Source organism: Meriones unguiculatus (genome assembly GCF_030254825.1).
Source record: "Meriones unguiculatus strain TT.TT164.6M chromosome 13 unlocalized genomic scaffold, Bangor_MerUng_6.1 Chr13_unordered_Scaffold_34, whole genome shotgun sequence".
NCBI classification, from domain to species: Eukaryota; Metazoa; Chordata; class Mammalia; order Rodentia; family Muridae; genus Meriones; species Meriones unguiculatus.
Window position 1 is genome coordinate 9059693 of NW_026843646.1, and position 18771 is coordinate 9078463.

Genomic DNA, 18771 nt, shown 5'->3' on the forward strand with positions numbered 1-18771 from the left:
TCTTTTGATTAGTTTTTTGAAAGCTGTTTCATTAGTGATTAAAATTGCTATACAAGCTTGATACTGTAGTCCATTTATTTAGAATATCTTTTTCCAAACCTTTACCTTGAGATAATGTCTATCTTGATGTGAAGCTGTGTTTGTTGTATTTAGAAGAAGGGTGGATTCTATTTTATCATCCATTTTGTGAGTCTGTGTCTTGTTATTGGTGAATTTCAATGTTAATAAGAGATAACATTGAACAGTGATTGTTATTTTGGTGGTGGTGGTGGTTTTAGCACCTTGAGTGGGGCTGTATTTATAGATACATATTATTTAAAATTGACCTTTTTATGGAACATCTTATTTTCCCCATTTGGTGATTGAAAGTTTCTGGGCATAGTTAGTAATTTGTGTTGGTTTCTGTAGATTTTTAGAGTCAGAAGCACTCTGTCTAAGCCATTCAACTTCTAGCATTTTTACTGAGAACACAGGATTAATTCCAATAGATCTGCCTTTTTTCTTTTTTGGTTGGTTTTTGTTTGTTTTGGTTTGTCTGATTGGTTGGTTAGTTTGGTTTGTTTGTTTTCATTTGCAGCTTTTCATATTCTTTCTTTGTTCTGTATATTTAGCATTTTGATTATTCTTTGTTAAGAGGACTTTCTTTTCTGGTCCAGTGTCTTTGGTATTTTGTATGCTTCTTGTGCCTTGATAGACATCTTCTTCTTTAGGTTAAGAAATTTTTCTTGTACAACTTTGTTGAAAATGTCTTCTGGACCTTTGATCTCATCCTTCTTCTTCTAATCTGATTATCAGCATGTTGTGTGTTGTCATAATGTCCCAGAGTTCCTGGATGTTTCCTGAAAGTTTGTATATAGACCAGGCTGGTTTTGAACTTACAGCTCTAACTCCAGTTGAGTGTTGGGCTTAAATCTAGGCCAACATGCCTGGCATCAACATCACCATCATTGGCTGCTGAACATGGAATTTAAAGTTTTTAGTATTTATTTTATTTTGTTTTGTTTTGTATATGCAAGCATAGGTTATTGTGTTGATCTTCATCAACATCTTGCATTTGAAATTTGGCAAGGAGTATATTTAATTTCTTAGGATGGCATTTATTCATGACACTAACACTATCTGATCTTTCTGAGTCATTGAATTGTAAGTGTGTGATGCTCTTCTTACCTGTTGTATTTGTTTATTTTTTATTTTATTTGTTTGTTTTATTCACATTTAATTTATTTTTAATTTAAATTTGTTTTTATAAATAATTCTCTGGCATGAACTCAAGTCTTTGATTACTTCCTCCTGGGTGTTGCAGCCTTGCAAGGGCACAAAGGAAGATGATGCAGCCATCCTTGATTATACCTGATAAGCTAGAAGGGAAGGAGTTCCTCCCCCATTAGGAGAGTAGAGAAAGTGCATAGGGAGAGAAGAAGGAAGGTGGGTGGGACTGGGAGGAGATGAGGGAGGGGGCTATGCAAGGATACAAAGTGAACACATTGTAATAAATAAATAAATTAAATTAAAAATAATTTACCCACTTAACATCCCAATTGTAATCATCTCCCTTGTCACTTCCAAGTCTCACCCTCCATTCTTCTTTCGCCCTTATCCCATTTCCTATATCTCAGATACAGGGAGCCCTCTTCTCCTACCATCTGAACCCAGCCTATCAAGTCTCATTAGGACTGCCTGCATCCTCTTCCTCTGTGGCATATAAATGCCCCCTCCACCAAGGGGAAGTGATCAAATAGCAGACCACAGAGTCCATGTCAGAGCCCGCACCCTCTCCCCTTACTATGGATCCCACATAGAGACTGAGCTGCCTATCAGCTACATTTGAGAAGCAGTCTGGGTCCTCTTCATGAATGGTCTTTGGTGGGTCCATCAATCTCTGCAAGTCCCCATGGGCCCAGATTTGTTGTCCTTGTTGGTCTTCTTATGGAGGTCCTGCCAGCTCTGAGTCTTTCTACATTCTATCCTCCCACTCTTTCCTATGATTCCCTGTGCTCTACCCAAAGTTTGGCTGTGAATCTTAGCATCTGTTTCGAACCCCTGCTGGGCGTCTTTCGGAGGATATGTATGTTAGGCTCTCATCCTCTTCCCTCTCCTCAGTCACTTCTGGTGTCAATTTTATTTGCACTTTTGCATAAGAATTAAGCATCTTCCATAGGGTCCTCCTTTTTATTTAGCTCCTTTAGGTCTATAGATTGTAGTATGTTTATCCTATATTATGGCCATTATCCATTTACAAATGAGTATATACCATGCATGTCTTTCTGGTTTTGGAATAACTCACTTAGGATGATCATTTCTAGTTCCATCTATTTGCCTGAAAATTTTATAGTTTCCTTTTATTTTTAATACCCGAGGTGCATTCCATTGTGTAAATGTACCACAATTTCTGTAAAACAATGGTTTGTTTGAGAGACATATAGTTTGTTTCCCTGTTATGTCTATTATGAATATAGATGTTATGAACACAGTTGAGCAAATATCTTTGTTGAATGGTGGAGCATCTTTTTGACATATGCCCAGGAATGGTAGAGCTGGGTCTTGAAGTAACACTCTTTCTAATTGTCTGAGAAAGCATCAGATTGATTTTTGAAGTGGTTGTATAAGTTTGCATTACCACCAGCAATAGAGGAGTGTTCCTCTTTCTCCACATTCTCACTAGCTTTCTGTCACTTCAGGTTTTGACCTTAATCATGACGGGTTTAAGATGGAATGTCATTTGCATTTCCAGATGACTACAGTCTGGGTCCTCTTCATGAATGGTCTTTTGTGGGTACATCAATCTCTCCAAGTCCCCATGGGCCCAGATTTGTTGTCCTTTTTGGTCTTCTTATGGAGGTCCTTCCAGCTCTGGGTCTTTCTATCCCCCCACTCTTTCCTATGATTCCCTGTGCTCTACCCAAAGTTTGGCTGTGAGCCTTAGCATCTGCTTCGATCCCCTGCTGGGTAGAGTCTTTCAGGGGACATTTATGTTAACCTCTCATTCTGTTCCCTCTCTTTAGTCACTTCAATTCTATTTGCCCTTTGGAATGATAATTGAGCATCCTTCATAGGGTCCTCCTTTTTATTTAGCTTCTTTAGGTCTGTGGATTGTAGTATGTTTATCCTGTATTCTGGCTATTATCCACTTACAAAAGAGTATATACCATGCATGTCTTTCTGCTTCAGGGTTACCTCACTTAGGATGATCATTTGTAGTTCTATCCACTTGCCTGAAAATTTCATGGCTTCCTATTTTTAAATACCTGAGTAGCATGGCATTGTGCAAATATACCACAATTTCTGTAACCATTGTTCAGTTGAGAGACACGTAGGTTGTCTCCCAATTCTGGCTATTATGGATATAGATGCTATGAACATAGTTGAGCAAATATCTTTGTTAAATGGTGGAGCATCTTTTTGTTATATGCCCAGGAATGGTATAGCTGGGTCTTGAAGTAATACTATTTCCAATTGTCTGAGAAAGTATCAGATTGATTCCTAAAGTGGTTGTATAAGTTTGCACTCCCACCAGCAATGGAGGAGTGTTCCTGTTCACATTCTCACTAGCATGTGCTTTCACTTCAGGTTTTGATCTTAGCCATTATGGGTTTAAGATGGAATGTCAGAGTAGTTTTGATTTGAATTTCCATGATGACTATGGATATTGAGCATTTATTAAGGTGTTTTCCACCATTTGATATTCCTCTGTGGAGAATTCTCTGTTTAGTTCTGTACCCCAGTTTGAAAGTGAATATTTGGTTTGTTGGAGTTTAATTTATAGAGCTCTTTATATATTTTGTTTGTTATTTATAGAGCTCTTTAAAGAGCTGTTGTTTGTAGGGTTGGAGAAGGTCTTTCTCAGGCTGTAGGCTGTTATTTTGTTCTATTCACAAAGTTCTTTGCTTCATAGAATCTTTTCATTTCATGAAATCCTATTTATTAATTGTTGATTTTAGAGCCAGTGCTCTTGGTACTCTGTTTAGGGAGTTATCTTCTATGCCAATGAGATCAAGGCTCTTTCCCACTTTTTCTTCTAACAGATTTAGCGTATCTGGTTTTATGTTGGAAGTCTTTGATCAACTTGAACTTTAGTTTACTGCAGGGTGATAAATACGGATCTATTTTTATTTTTCCACATGTGGACCTCCAGTTAGACCAGCACATTTCCTTGAAGATGCTGTCCTTTTTCCATTGCATGGTTTTGGATTCTTTGACAAAAATCAAATGTCCATAGGTGTGTGGGTATTTTTTATGGGCCTTCACTTTAATTCCATTTATCCACCAGTCTGTTTTTATTCTAGTACCATGCAGTTTTTATTACTATTGATTTATAGTAGAGCTTGAGAACAGGGGTGGGGATACCTCCTGAAGATCTGCTATTGTACAGGATTATTTTAGCTATTCTGGAATTTTTATTTTTCCATATAAAGCTGAGAATTGTTTTTTCAAGGTCCAGGGGGAATTGTGTTGATATTTTGATGGGAATATCATTGAATCTGTAGATTGTTTTTTGGTAAGATGGCAATTTTTACTATGTTGATCCTACTGATCCATGAGCATGAGAGATATTTCTATCTTCTGGTATCTTTTTCAATTTCTTTCTCCAGAGTCTTGAAGTTGTTGTTTTGTTTTGTTTTGTTTTTCATATAGGTTTTTCACTGGCTTGTTGAGGATAACGCCAAGATACGTCAGTTTTTTTCCTGCCTATTGTGAAGGGTGTTGTTTTCCTAATTCTTTCTCAGTCCATTTTTCTTTTGCATACAGGTGTGCAACTAAATTTTTGAGTTAACTTTATATCCAACCACTTTCAACTGTAGGAGTTCCCTACAGTAGAATTTTTGGGGTCACTTTTGTTACCTGTCATATCATCTGTGAAGAGCAATACTTTGACTTATTCCTTATCAAATTGTATCCCCTTGATCTCCTTTAGTTGTCTTATTGCCCTAGATAGGACATTGAGTACTGTATTGAAGAGATTTGGAGAGAGTGTGTGGCCTTGTCTTGTCCCCGAGTTCAGTGGAATTGATTTAACTTTCTTTCCATTTAGTTTGATGTTAGCTATAGGATTGCTGTACATTGTCTTTACTATTTTTAGATCTGTGCCTGTGTCCCCAGTCTCTCCAAGACTTTAAACAAGAATAACTGTTGGATATTATCAAATGCTTTTTTGGCTTATAAGACAATGATCCTGTGCTTTTTTTTAAATTTGTTTATATGATGGATTAAGATTCCATATATTGAACCATTTCTGCATGCCTGACATGAAGCCTACTTGGTCATGTTGGATGATATTTTTGGTATGTTCTGGGATTTGGTTTGCGATTATTTTGTTGAGTATTTTTGCATCATTGTTCATAAAAGAGATTAGTCTGAAGATCTCTTTCTATTTTTTGGTCTTTGAGGATTTATCAAGGTGACTGTTGTCTTACAAAAGGAGTTTGGTCATGTTGTGTCCATTTCTATTTTGTGGAATAATTTGAAGAATATCAGTTTTCACTCTTCATTGAAGGTCTTGTAGAATTCTGCTCTGAAATCATCTCGCACTTGGCTTTTTTTTTTTGGTTAGAAGGATTTTGATGGCTGCTTCTATTTTTTTAGGCAGTATAAGACTATTTAATATCTTTACCTGATTTTGATTCAACTTTGGTAAGTGGAATCTAACAAAAGAATTTTATATTTCATTTAGATTTTTCAAATTTTGTGGCATATAGGCTTTTGACATAAGAGCTAATAGTTCTTTGGATTTTCTCAGTGTCTGTTATCTCTCTCTTCCTGTCAGACTTTGCTGATTTGGATAGTGTCTTTTACTTAGTTTGGCTAAGAGTTTGTCTATGTATTTGATTTTCTCTTGGTTTCGTTGATTCTTTGAATTATTCTCTTTGTTTCTAATTTATTGATTTCAGCCCTGAGTTTGGTTATTCCTAGTGGTCTACTCCTGTTGGGTGTGTTTGCTTCTTTTTTTTTAAGGGCTTTCAGGTGTGCCATTAAGTTGCTTGTATGGGATGTCTCCAATAGGTTATGAAGGCCTTTAGTGCTATTAAAACTCCTCTTAGGACTGCTTTTATTGCATCCCATGAGTTTGGGTATGATGTGCATTCATTTTCATTGAACTGTAGGAAGTTCTTTCTTTCTTTCTCCCCTGACCTAGATTTCATTGAGTAGGGAGTTGTTCAGTTCCCACATGTGTGTAGGCTTTTTATTATTTCTGTTATTGTTGATGTCCATCTTTAGTCCATCATGGTCTGATAGGATACAAGACATTATTTCAATCTTGTTGTATCTTTTGAGGCCTGGTTTGAGACCTATTGTATGGTCAGTATTAGAGAAGGGTCCATGAGGTGCTGAAAGAAGATATATTCTTTTCTGTTTGGGTTAAAAATTTCTCTAGATATCTATTAGGTCCATTTGATTCATGACATCCGTTAGTGTCATTATCTCTCAGTTTAAGTTCTGTTCCATTGCTCTGTCCCTTGATGATAGTGACATATTGACATCTCCCACTATTAATGAATGGTGATTAATATATTCTTTAAGCTTTATTAACATTTCTTTTACAAATGTGGGTGTCCTTGTATTTAAGGCATTGATGCTCAGAATACAGATGCCATCTTGGTGGAAATTTCCTTTAATGAGTATGAAGTATCCTTCCTAATTTCTTTTTATTTATTTATTTAGTATTTTTTAATTTAGGAGCAATAACTGATATCAGTCAATATTTTCAAAGTTTGAACATATGTGTAACAGCATAGTTTTTAAAAAAATCTTTCAACATTTTACTGTCTTCTTTTTTCTTATTTAATTTTTATTTTATTTTATTTTATTTTTTATCAGTTACATTTTATTAACTCTGTATCCCAGCCGTGTCCCGATCCCTCATTCCCTCCCAGTCCCTCCCTCCCTCCCTCCCTCATCTCCACCGTGCCCCTTTCCAAGTCCACTGATGGGGGGGACCTCCTCCCCATTCATCTGATCCTGTTTTAACTAATATCCAGTATATACAAAGAACTAAAGAAGCTGAAAAGCAGCAATCCAAGTAATCCAATTAAAAAATGGGGAACAGAGCTAAACAGAGAATTCTCGACAGAGGAATATCGAATGGCAGAAAAACACTTAAAGAAATGCTCATCCTCATTAGCCATCAGGGAAATGCAAATCAAAACGACCCTGAGATATCACCTTACACCCATCAGAATGGCCAAGATGAAAAACTCAAGCGATAACACATGCTGGAGAGGTTGTGGAGAAAGGGGAACCCTGCTCCACTGCTGGTGGGAATGTAAACTGGTACAACCACTCTGGAAAGCTATCTGGCGCTTTCTAAGACAAATAGGAATAGTGCTTCCTCCAGACCCAGCTATACCACTGCTAGGTATATACCCAAAGTTTGTTCAAGTACACAAAAAAGACACTTGCTCAACCATGTTTATAGCAGCTCTATTTGTAATAGCCAGAACCTGGAAACAACCCAGATGTCCATCAACGGTGGAATGGGTACAGAAATTGTGCTATTTAATTTTTATTAATAACAGTTTATTCAATTTATATCCCCCTGTAACTTCCTCCTTCCTGCCCTCCCAATCTGACCCTAGGTCTTCCCCACCCCTGTCCCTCTCCTAGTCCACTGATAAGGGAGGTCCTCCTCCCTTTCACTCTGATCCTAATCTATCAGTTCTTATCAGGAGTGGCTGCATTGTCTTCTTCTGTGGCATGGCAAGGCTGCTCCCCCACTCAGGGGGAAGTGATCAAAGAGCAGACCAATAAGTTCCTGTCAGAGACAGTCCCTGTCCCCATTACTATGAAGCCCACTTGAATACTGAACTGCCATAGTCTACCTCTGTGCAGGGATTTCAGGCCATCTCCATGAGTGGTCCTTGGCTGGAGCACCAGTTTCAAAAAGACCCCTGTGTCCAGAATTTTTGGAACTGTTTCTGTCCTTGTGGAGCTCCTGTCCTCTCCAGGTCTTACTATCTCCCACTTCTTCCATAAGATTCCCTGCACTTTGCCCAAAGTTTGGCTATGAGTCTCAGAATCTGCCTCGATACCCTGCAGGGTAGTGCCTTTCAAAGGCCCTCTGTGGTAGGCTCCTGTCCTGTCCCTGTTCTCTCTCTCATCTGATGTCCATCCTCTTTGCCTTTCTGCATGGGGTTTGAGGATCTTAGCCAGCATATTCCTTCCTGATTAACTTCCTTAAGTGTACAGATTTTAGTATTTTTATCCTATATTTTATATCCAATATCCACTTATGAGTGAGTATACACCCTGTGAGTCTTTCTGCTTCTGGGATACCTCACTCAGGATGATCTTTTCCACTTACCACTATTTACCTGCAAATTTTATGTTTTCCTTGTTTTTCATTGCTGAGTAATATTCCATCATATAGATATACCACAATTTCTGTATCCATTCCTCAACTGAGGGCCAACTGTGCTGTTTCTGGCTTCTGCTATTACAAATAAAGCTATTACAAACTTAGTTGAGCAGATGTCCTTGTTGTATACTTGAGTGCCTTTTGGATATATGCTTAGGAGTGGTATAGCTGGATCTTGAGGAGGCGCTATTCTTAATTGTCTGAGAAAGTGTCAGATTGATTTGTAAAGTGGTTGTATAAGTTTACATTCCCACCAGCAATGAAGGAGGGTTCCCCTTTCTCCAAATCCTATCCAGCATGAGTTGTCACTTGAGTTATTTGTCTCAGTCATTTTGATGGGTATAAGGTGAAATCTCAGGGTGCTTTTGATTTGCATTGCCCTGATGACTAAGAATGCTGAACATTTCTTTAAGGGTTTCTCTGCCATTCTATATTCCTCTATTGAGAATTCTCTGTTTAGCTCTGTACCCCATTTTTTAATTTGGGTTACTTGATTTGTTGGTGTTTAACTTCTTGAAATCTTTATAAATACTGGCTATTAACCTTCTGTCAGATATAGGGTTGGTGAAGATCCTTTCCCAATCTGCAGGCAGTCATTTTGCTATGATAACAGTTTCCTTTGACTTATAGAAGTTTTTCAGTTTCATGAGGTCCCATTTATTGATTGTTGTTCTTAGAGCCTGTGCTGTTGGTGCGGGAAGTTGTCTCTTGTGCCAATGAGTTCAAGGCTCTTCCTCACTTTTTCTTCTAACAGGGTTAGTATGTCTGATTTTATACTGAGGTCTTTGATCCACCAGAACTTTAGTTTTGTGCAAAGTGATAAATATGGATCTATTTGCATTTTCCTACATGTAGACATCCAGTTAGACCTGCACCACTTGTTGAAGATGCTATCTTTTTTCCATTGTATGGTTTTGGCATCTTTGTCAAAAATAAAGTGTCCATAGTGTGTGGGTATATTTCTGGGACTTCTATCTGATTCCGTTGATCCACTAATTGGTTTCTATGCAAGTACCATGCAGTTTTTATTACTGTTGCTCTACAGAAAAGTGTAAGATTAGTGATGGAGATACCTCCAGAAGATCTTTTATTATGGAGGATTGTTTTAGCAATTCTGGGTTTCTTGTTATTCCATATGAAGTTGAGAATTTTTCTTTCAAGGTATGTAAAGAATTGTTTTGGTAATGTGATGGGAATTGCATTAAATCTGTAGATTGCTTTTGGTAAGAGGACCATTTTTACTATGTTAATCCTTCCAAGCCATGAGCACGTGAGTACTTTCTATCTTCTGATATCTTTTTGTAATTCTTTCTTTAAAGACTTGAATTTTTTTTCATACAAGTTTGTGCCTTCCTTGTTTTGGGTCCCACCAAGGTACTTTATGTCCTTTGCGACTATTGTGAAGGGTGTTGTTTACCTAATTTCTTTCTCAGCCCTTTTTTCTTTTGTATACAGGAGGGCTACTTATTTTTTTACTTGATTTTGTATACAGCCACTTTGCTAAAAGTGTTTGTTAGCTTTAGGAGTTCCCTGGTAGAATTTTTGGGGTCACTCAGGTATACTGGGCAGCCTTGTCTTGTTTCTGATTTCGGTGGGATTGATTTAAGTTTCTCTCCATTTAGTTTGATGTTGGCTATAGGTTTGCTGTATATTGATTTTACTATATTTAGGTATGTGCCTTGTATCCCTGATACCTCCAATACTTTAAACATGAATGGATGCCGGATTTTGTCAAATGCATTTTCAGCTTCTAAGGAGATTATCATGTAGTTTTTTTCTTTCAGTTTGTTAATATGGTGGATCACATTGATGGATTTCTGTATATTGAACCACCCCTGCATGCCTGGAATGAAGCCTACATGCTCATAGTGAATGATATCTTTGATGTGATCTTGTATTCAGTTTGCAAAGTATTTTGTTGAGTATTTTTGCATCAATGTTCATATGGGAGGTTGCCCTGAAACAGGCTTTCTTTGTTGGGTCTTTGTGAGGTTTAGGTACCAAGGTGACTGTGCCTTCAATGAATAAGTTTGGTAGTGTTCCTTATGTTTCTATTTTGTGGAATAGATTGAAGAGAACTGGAGTTAGCTCTTCTTTGATAGTCTGGTAGAATTCTGCACTGAAACCACCTGGCCCTGGGCTTTTCATGAATCTGAGAATTTTGATGAATGCTTCTATTTCCTTAGGAGCTATAGGTCTATTTAGTTGATTTACCTGGTCTTGATTCAGCTTTGGTAAGTGGAATTGATCAAGAAAATTGTCCATTTTATTTAGATTTTCAAATTTTGTGGCATATAGACTTTTGAAGTAAGTCCTAATTGTTTGGATTTCCTGAGTGTCTATTGTTTTCTCCCCCTTTACTTTTCTGATTTTGTTAATTTGGATAGTGTCTCTCTGCCTTCTAATTAGTTTGGCTAAGGGTTTTTCTATCTTCCTCATTTTCTCAAAGAACAAGCTCTTTGTTTCATTGATTCTTTTAATTGTTTTATTTGTTTCTAATTGATTGATTTCAGCCCTGAATTTGATTATTTCCAGTCATCTATTCCTTTTTTGTGTGTCTGCTTCTTTTTTTCCCCTGGGGCTTTTAGGTAAGCCATTAAGTTTCTTGAATGAGATGTTTCAAATTTCTTTTTGAAGGCACTCAGTGCTATGAACTTTCCTTTTAGCACTGCTTTCATCATGTCCCATAAGTTTGGGTATCTGGTGTCTTCATTTGCATTGAATTCTAAGAAGACTTTAATTTCTTTCTTTATTTCTTCTCTGACCCAGCTGTCATTTAGTAGTGAGTTATTCAGTTTCCATGTTTGTGTAGTCTTTTTGATGTTTCTGTTGTTGTTAAGGTCCAGCTTTATTCCATGGTGATCAAATAGGATACAAGGGATTATTTCAATCTTCTTGTATCTGTTGAGGCTTGCTTTGTAATCAACTATATGGTCTGTTTTGGAGAAGGTTCCATGAGGTGCTGAGAAGAAGGTAAATTCTTTTGTGTTTGAGTGTAAGGTTCTTTGGATGTCTGTTAGGTCCATTTGATTCATGACCCCTGGATTTCTTGGATGGTCTGTGTTAGAGATATTGTTTCTTTTTTTCTCTGTTTTGTCAACCTGTTCTTTGTTGAGAGTGGGGTGTTGAAGTCTCCCACTATTAATGTATGGTGATCTATGTGTGGTTTAAGTTTTATTAATGTTTCTTTTATAAACATGGGTGCCTTTGTATTTGGGGCATGGATATTCAGGATTGTGATATCTTCCTGGTGGAATTTTTCTCTTGATATGTATGAAGTGTCCTTCCCCATCTCTTTTTTTATTAATTTTGGTTGAAAGTCTATTTTATCAGATATTAGAATGGCTACTCCTGCTTGATTCTTGGTTCCATTTTCTTGGAAAAATGGCTTCCAGAACTTTACCCTCAGGTAATAACTTGTGACTTAGGTGTGTTTCTTGTATGCAGCAGATTGTTGGGTCTTATTTAGGCATCCATTCTGTTAGTCTGCATCTTTTTTATTGGAGAATTGGGTCCATTGAGAGAGAGATTAATGACCAGTGGCTGTTAGATCCTTTGATTTTGATATTGACTGTGATAGTAAGTTTGTGTGCTTGGCTACTTTTTGTTTTGCTGTAGTGAGATTAATTATTTCCTGTGTTTTCTTGAAAGTAGTTGGTTTCTTGGGTTGTATTTTTCCATCTAGTGTCTTCTGTAACACTGGATTTGTGTGTAGGTATTGTTGAAATTTGCTTTTGTCGTTGAAAATCTTGTTTTCTCAATCTATGAATACTGAGAGTCTATGAGGGTATAGTAGCCTGGGCTAAAATCTATGTTCTCTTAGGGTCTGGATGATATCTGTCCAGGCCCTTTTAGCTTTCATAGTCTCTGTTGAGAAGTCAGGTGTGATTCTGTTGGGTTGTTACTTGGCCTTTTTCCCTTGCAGCTTTTAGTATTTTTCTTTGTTCTGTATACTTACTGTTTTTATTATTATGTGGTGGGAGGATTTTCTTTTCTGGTCTATTTTATTGGGTGTTCTGTAGGCCTCTTGTGTTCTTTTAGACCTCTCCCTTAAGTTGGGGATTTTTTCTTTTATGATTTTGCTGAAAATATTTTCTGGGCCTTGTAGGAGGGAATCTTTTTCCTCTATTCCTATTATTCTTAGGTTTTGTCTTTTCATGTTTTCTTGGATTTCTTGGATGGTCTGTGTCAAGAATTTTTTAGATTTAACATTTTTTTGATGGATACATCGATTCCTTCTATTGTGTCTTTCACAGTTGAGATTCTTTCTTCCATCTCTTATAGTTATAACCATCTCAATAGGTTGTGCTTACCTCTATAGTTCCTGTTTTCTTCCCTAAATTCTTTCTCTCCAGAATATCCTTCATTTATGTTTTCTTTCATTTTTCCAATTCTATCTTCAGATCTTGAGCTGTTTTGTTGAAGTACTTCACCTGTCTGACTGTATTTTCCTTCAATTCCTTCAGCTGTTTGTTTGAACAATCATCTGTTTCTTTAATTTCTTTCAGTGATTTAAGTATTTCTTCTGTAAAGGCCACAAATTGTTTGGCTGGAACTTCCTGTATTTCTTTATGGATGGCCATAATCTGTTTGTCTTTATCTTCTTCCATTTCTTTGCAGATCTTGATAGACTATCTTCCTCTAGTTATTTACATAGTTTATTTGTTTCCTCTATTATTCTCTTCTTAAGCATAGATGTAAGGTTATCTTCTCGAATTTCACTTACGCTAGTGTGTCCAGGGCTACTTGCCCCAGGATAACTGGGTTCTGGAGATGCCATTTTGCTGTGTCTTTTGTTCGTTGAAATTTTACACTCTACCCATTTGGGTATCTTAGGTGTTGAGTGTTAGTTTCTGGTGCTTCCTGGAACCTTGTGGTGTGGAGAATCCCCTTGGCAGGAAGGTAATTTTTCCCAAAGGAGGCCTCCTCAGCTTTTGGGGTACAGTCACTGAATGGCAGGTTTTTCAGGAATTGCCACAGACGTACAGACCTGAGTGGTAATTGTGGTCTGTATTAGTCAAGGGGGCTCTCCTCTCACCCAGAGAAGTTCTGGAGACAGCTGCCCTGCTTCTAGGTTTCTTGCTATAAATTTAGTGAGTTGCAGCTTTAGCCTGGGTACCCCATGGTTTGGTCAGTTTACTTAGGGATAACTGGTTGCCCCTTGGAGCAGTATCTGGGGGTTGATCTCAGGGAACCTAGGCTTCTGTAGGTCTAAGTTTGGACCTTTGTATCCCAGTACCCAAGAGGTGAGCGCCACTCTCATGTGTGCAGCAGGAGGCTTGAGTCTGGAGCCTGTGGATAACCAGAAACTTTTCTGGAGCTAGGTGTTCTTTGGGTTTTCTCCCAACAGGAAGACCCAGTCTGTATTTTTTGGGGGGTGGGCATGTAGAGTGCATAGGCACTCGCTTGTGAGTTGTTGCTCCAAGCTGGTTACTGGACAGGAACCTGAGAACTTTTCCCAAGAACATTCCCGTATGTGGTGGTGGTAGTGGGGGAGGGGTCAGCTGAGTGCTCTAAGCTGGGATCTGCTGTTTCCCTCCCTGTGGGTTTTCTCCCAACAGGGAAACCCAGCCTCTAGTGCCCTGGGGCACACAGTTCTGTCTGTGATGAAGAGTCGGGTACGAGGGGCTGGTGACTGGAACCCCACTCAGGGCTGGCTACTGTGCGCCCACAGGTCTGCAGGACCTTTTCCAGGGATAGACTATGTGACCTTCGGTCAGTCCCACTTGCTTCCTTCCCTGTGGGTGTTCTTGAAACTGGGACTCTCAGTCTTTGTTGCCCTGGGGTGCACAGTTCAGCCTGGGGAGGCGATCAGGATGTGCTTCTTGGGTCTATTTGCTTGAAAACCTTACTCCTGCCAAAACAGCCCAGGAAATTTTCCAGGGATTAGCTGGGTGCTCTGTGATTGAACCCAATTGTTTTTCTCATCAGTGGGTTTCTTATCACCTAGTAAACACAGTCAATGGTGTTTGGGGGCCAACAGTCCCAACTATTTGTCACTATGCAGTCTCTGCTACCCCGTTGATCAGACACAGTGTGCAATCAGCTCTGCCATCTGGGATCTGTTTTTAATTTTTACTGAATATGAGTATTTTGATTGTATGCATGAATATGAACCTCTTGTGTGCCTGATCCTCACATTAGTCCAAAGATGTGTTCATAACTCATGAACTTATAGGAATCGATAGTATCGGGTCCCAGTTAAACACTGACAATTGAGCCCAATTATTTGCAAGCGCAGCAAGAGCTCCTCACTGCTAAGCCATCCCTCCTGCCTTATGTTGCTTATTTATGATCATCATTTACATTGCTAATATTTTCACCTTTCTATTTTTAGCTGTTTAAACATGCATTCCCTTTTAGTAAGATCTTATTAAAGTTGCAGTTTAAGCTAGGGCAGTGCAGATTTCTGGAAAATGAATACACAACTGGAGTGAATGTATAATTCCTTGTAGAAGCTTCAGTAAAGACCTCTCAGTTCTTTCAATCTTTTGTGTTTGTTTGATTGACTTTTAGGGGAGACTCTGTCTTACTATATAGGTCTGGCTGTCCTGGAACTCTTTGCATAGATCATGCTGACATCCAATTCAATAAGATACACCTGCCTCTACCTCCGGAGTGATGTAATTAAAGGCATGACAGAATACACCCAGCTTGTCCATCATTTTTTGTCGTTAGTAACTGTTCATAAATTTCTCTGATGTGTACTTAGTACTGTCCATCTCTTAATTTCTCTCTGTGTGTCTCTGTCTCTCTCTTTTTATTTCACTCTCTTCTCAGTTTGTATTTGTCCACATTAATTGGCATGTCTATTCCAAAGCTATATCCTATTCAAAAAGTTGAGATATGACACAGTTAAACCTCAAATTCAGTTTTCTTCTAAAGTGACTTAGTGATAACATTAACACTTCTTTTTTAATAGAAAAGTTTTATTATTTATTTTTAAATTATACACTATACATGATTTAGAAGGGAGAATATACAAAACAATGATCAAAGAATAATCATGTGTTCTATGCCTTATCTTTTGTTTGGTCACTCAGAAATATGATGTTATCAGGTATGATCATTGTTGCTTGCCACTCACATTATTTTTATCCATCTATTCACTGTAGTCCACTTTCCCTTCCACAAATATATGAGCTCCCCTTTTCATATACTGATGTGCCATATCTCTGATCCCTGGTCAAAACATGATATTCAGTGCCATATTGTCATTTGACTGACATCACCCATTTGTTCACCATCCCCTGATAGCCACATCTCATTTGTTGCTAGATAAAACATCACGACTGTGTTTTTTCCTCCCACCTGTCTTATGACAGGGTCCTGACCTGCTTGCCCAAGTAACTAAAGATGATTCATAGATCACTCAAGAATCCAACTAATGGCTACTTCATTTTCATGTCTTACAAACTAATGAAACTCCTTTAACACAGGTTTTCAAAGCACGCCTTTGGTTTCCCTTACAATTTAACGTTTAAGCTTTTTCTTCTCTCCTCCTTCACCCAACTGTCTAACATTAGCACTTCTGTGTCAGAATATAAATGGAAGAATCACTAGAATTGTATGATTATATTGCCAATGAAATATAAATTTATATTGTTGCCACTGTTTCTGTTGTACAAATGTATGGCATATTTTAGAATTCAGTGACCTTCAATGATGTGCATGTGAAATTCCGCCAAGAAGAGTGGGCTTCGCTGGAATCTTCCCAGAAGCAACTCTACAAAGATGTGATGCTAGAGACCTGTAAAAACCTCACTGCTATAAGTAAGACTGTAAATTTTCTTTCACTTTTAAAATAAGGAGAAAACTCTTATTTTGTTATTGATTCTCTTCTGTAATTCCAGTTGAGACTGAGGAGGAATGAAGTGAATAAATAAGGCATGGTTCTAAGGGTCACAGAAGATAGTGATTTAAGTTTTGCCTTAATAATAATATATTTCCAATAATATATATTTTCTGGTACTATATTTTAGGCTACAATTGGGAACACCATAATATTGAAGAACATTTTCATAGTTCTACAAGTAATAAAAGGTAACTTTATCTGCATGCTGATACAGATATGAATCTTAAAAAATTTTAATGTGTCCTGGAAGTTTTTTTGTCTGTTTGTTTGTTGGCTGCTTTTTGTTTTCAGTTTTTGAAATAGTTTATTTTTTCTGTGTAGCTGTGGCTTGACTTAGACTTGCTTGTTAGGCCAGCCTGACCTCAACATCACACAAATCTGCCTGGTTCTGCCTCTACAAGTGCTGGGATTAAAGACATGTACCAGCACACCTAGTTGTGTCCTGGAAGTTTTAAAGAAAAGCAACAGCATAAAAACAGCACTGCTTTAAGTGTACTGATGATCATTAAAACCTCACAATTCCATGTACTTCAATGTCATATATCTGATTTGTGTTTACAAGGCACTCCCCTAAGACAGAAGAAAATAAAATAATGTTGTAACAGAAAATACCATTTGAATCATATGGACATTACAGCTACTGAGTTGAACTGCCAATCTGTTTAGTCTCATTCTATCTACTCAGATATTGTACGAGGTATACACATTGAATTGGTGATCAGTATGTGTCCAAAACCTTCTAATAAGCAAAAATTTCATAGTACAACCAGTGTTACTCATTTTCATGCAGTAACATTGTAAAGTTTAGTGAAAGGAGCAGCTTATGAGAGTCAAGATTATTGTTGTGGAGAAACCTTAATCCCTATATGACATGTCTATGATGAACAAAAAACAAAATGTGTTAATTCAATGTGGGAATCTTTCTTTTATTATTCTTGTAAATTAAACTGGTATAACGTATGTCAAAATGTTTTTAAGACACATGAGCATAGGGATATTGAAAGAAGCAGTGTCCCTGTCTTTCTCCAAGAACAATTGGTTTTGTAGTAGTCCCCACTTTGAGTAAATTTTCTGAATGTGATAAATGGTTACTGCTAATTGGTTTGCAACTTCACTGAGAATTCATCAACAAACTCATACTGCTGAAAATACCTATGAATATTAGGAATTTGGAATTTTTTCTGCTGGTCCTGGTCATTTACTTTGTAAATGACGTATTATTCATACAATACAAAAATTTGTGAATGGGATTGCTGTGATAAAACTCTGAATTCTTACAATACTCTTTATATATAGGAGAAAACCTCTTATAGAAAAATGATGCTATAAAATGAACCACATAACAAATGCTCTTACCATCACAAGGATCTTCAAAAATACCCATAATGAAGGGGAATACCATGAATGTAAAAAAAAGTGATAAAACTTTAAAATTTGATTCTTCTTTACCATTAGACCAAATTATAAAATTAATTCATATAGATAAATATATTTATTAGTGTAATGAAATTACTGTGGTAAATGTTTCACATGTGCCACTTTTCTTTGCAGGCATGAAAGCTGTCATACTGGAGAGAAACCCTTTAAATGCACTCTCTGTGGTAAAGCCTTCCCCAATATCACTGTTCTCATATGTCATAAAAGATCACACACAGGAGATAAGTCTTACAAATGTAATCAATGTGGTAAAGCCTTTGCAAAAAACAGTACTCTCATAAGGCATAAAAGAACACACACTGGAGAGAAACCTTATGAATGTAACCAATGTGGTAAAGCCTTTGCAGAAAACAGTAATCTCTTAAGCCATACAAGAACACACACTGGAGAGAAACCTTATGAATGTAACCAGTGTGGTAAAGCCTTTGCACAAAACAGTCATCTCATAAACCATAAAAGAACACACACTGGAGAAAAACCTTATGAATGTAAACAGTCTGGTAAAGCCCTTACAGAAAACAGTACTCTCGTAAGCCATAAAAGAACACACACTGGAGAGAAACCTCATGAATGTAATCAGTGTGGTAAAGCCTTTGCACAACACAGTACTCTCATATGGCATAAAAGAACACACACTGGAGAAAAAGCTTATGAATGTGACCAGTGTGGTAAAGCCTTTGCACGAAACAGTCATCTCTTAAGTCATAAAAGAACACACACTGGAGAGAAACCTCATGAATGTAATCAGTGTGGTAAAGCCTTTGCAGAATACAGTACTCTCATATGGCATAAAAGAACACACACTGGAGAGAAACCTTATGAATGTAATGAGTGTGGTAAAGCCTTTGCACGCAACAATAATCTCATAAGCCATAAAAGAACACATACTGGAAAGAAACCTTATGAATATACCCAATATGATAAAGCCTTTGCACAGCAGTCTCCGAAAACATGAAAAAACACAGTGGAGAGAAGCCTTGTGAGGGTAATTAGTGTGATAAAGCCTTTGCATGTAACAATCATCTCCTAAGACAACAACACATTCTGGAGGGTAAACATATGAATATAACTATGTGGCGAAGCCTTTGCACATAACATTTCCTAATACGTAAAAGAACACATACTGGAA

The 18771-nt window shown here is 37.5% G+C and overlaps 1 pseudogene; it reads left to right on the forward strand.

The window, feature by feature from the left end:
- The window catches only part of LOC110540926 (zinc finger protein 84-like), a 55192-nt pseudogene extending 36670 nt beyond the window's left edge, over positions 1 to 18522 (forward strand).
- The last annotated feature ends 249 nt before the right edge of the window (positions 18523 to 18771 follow it).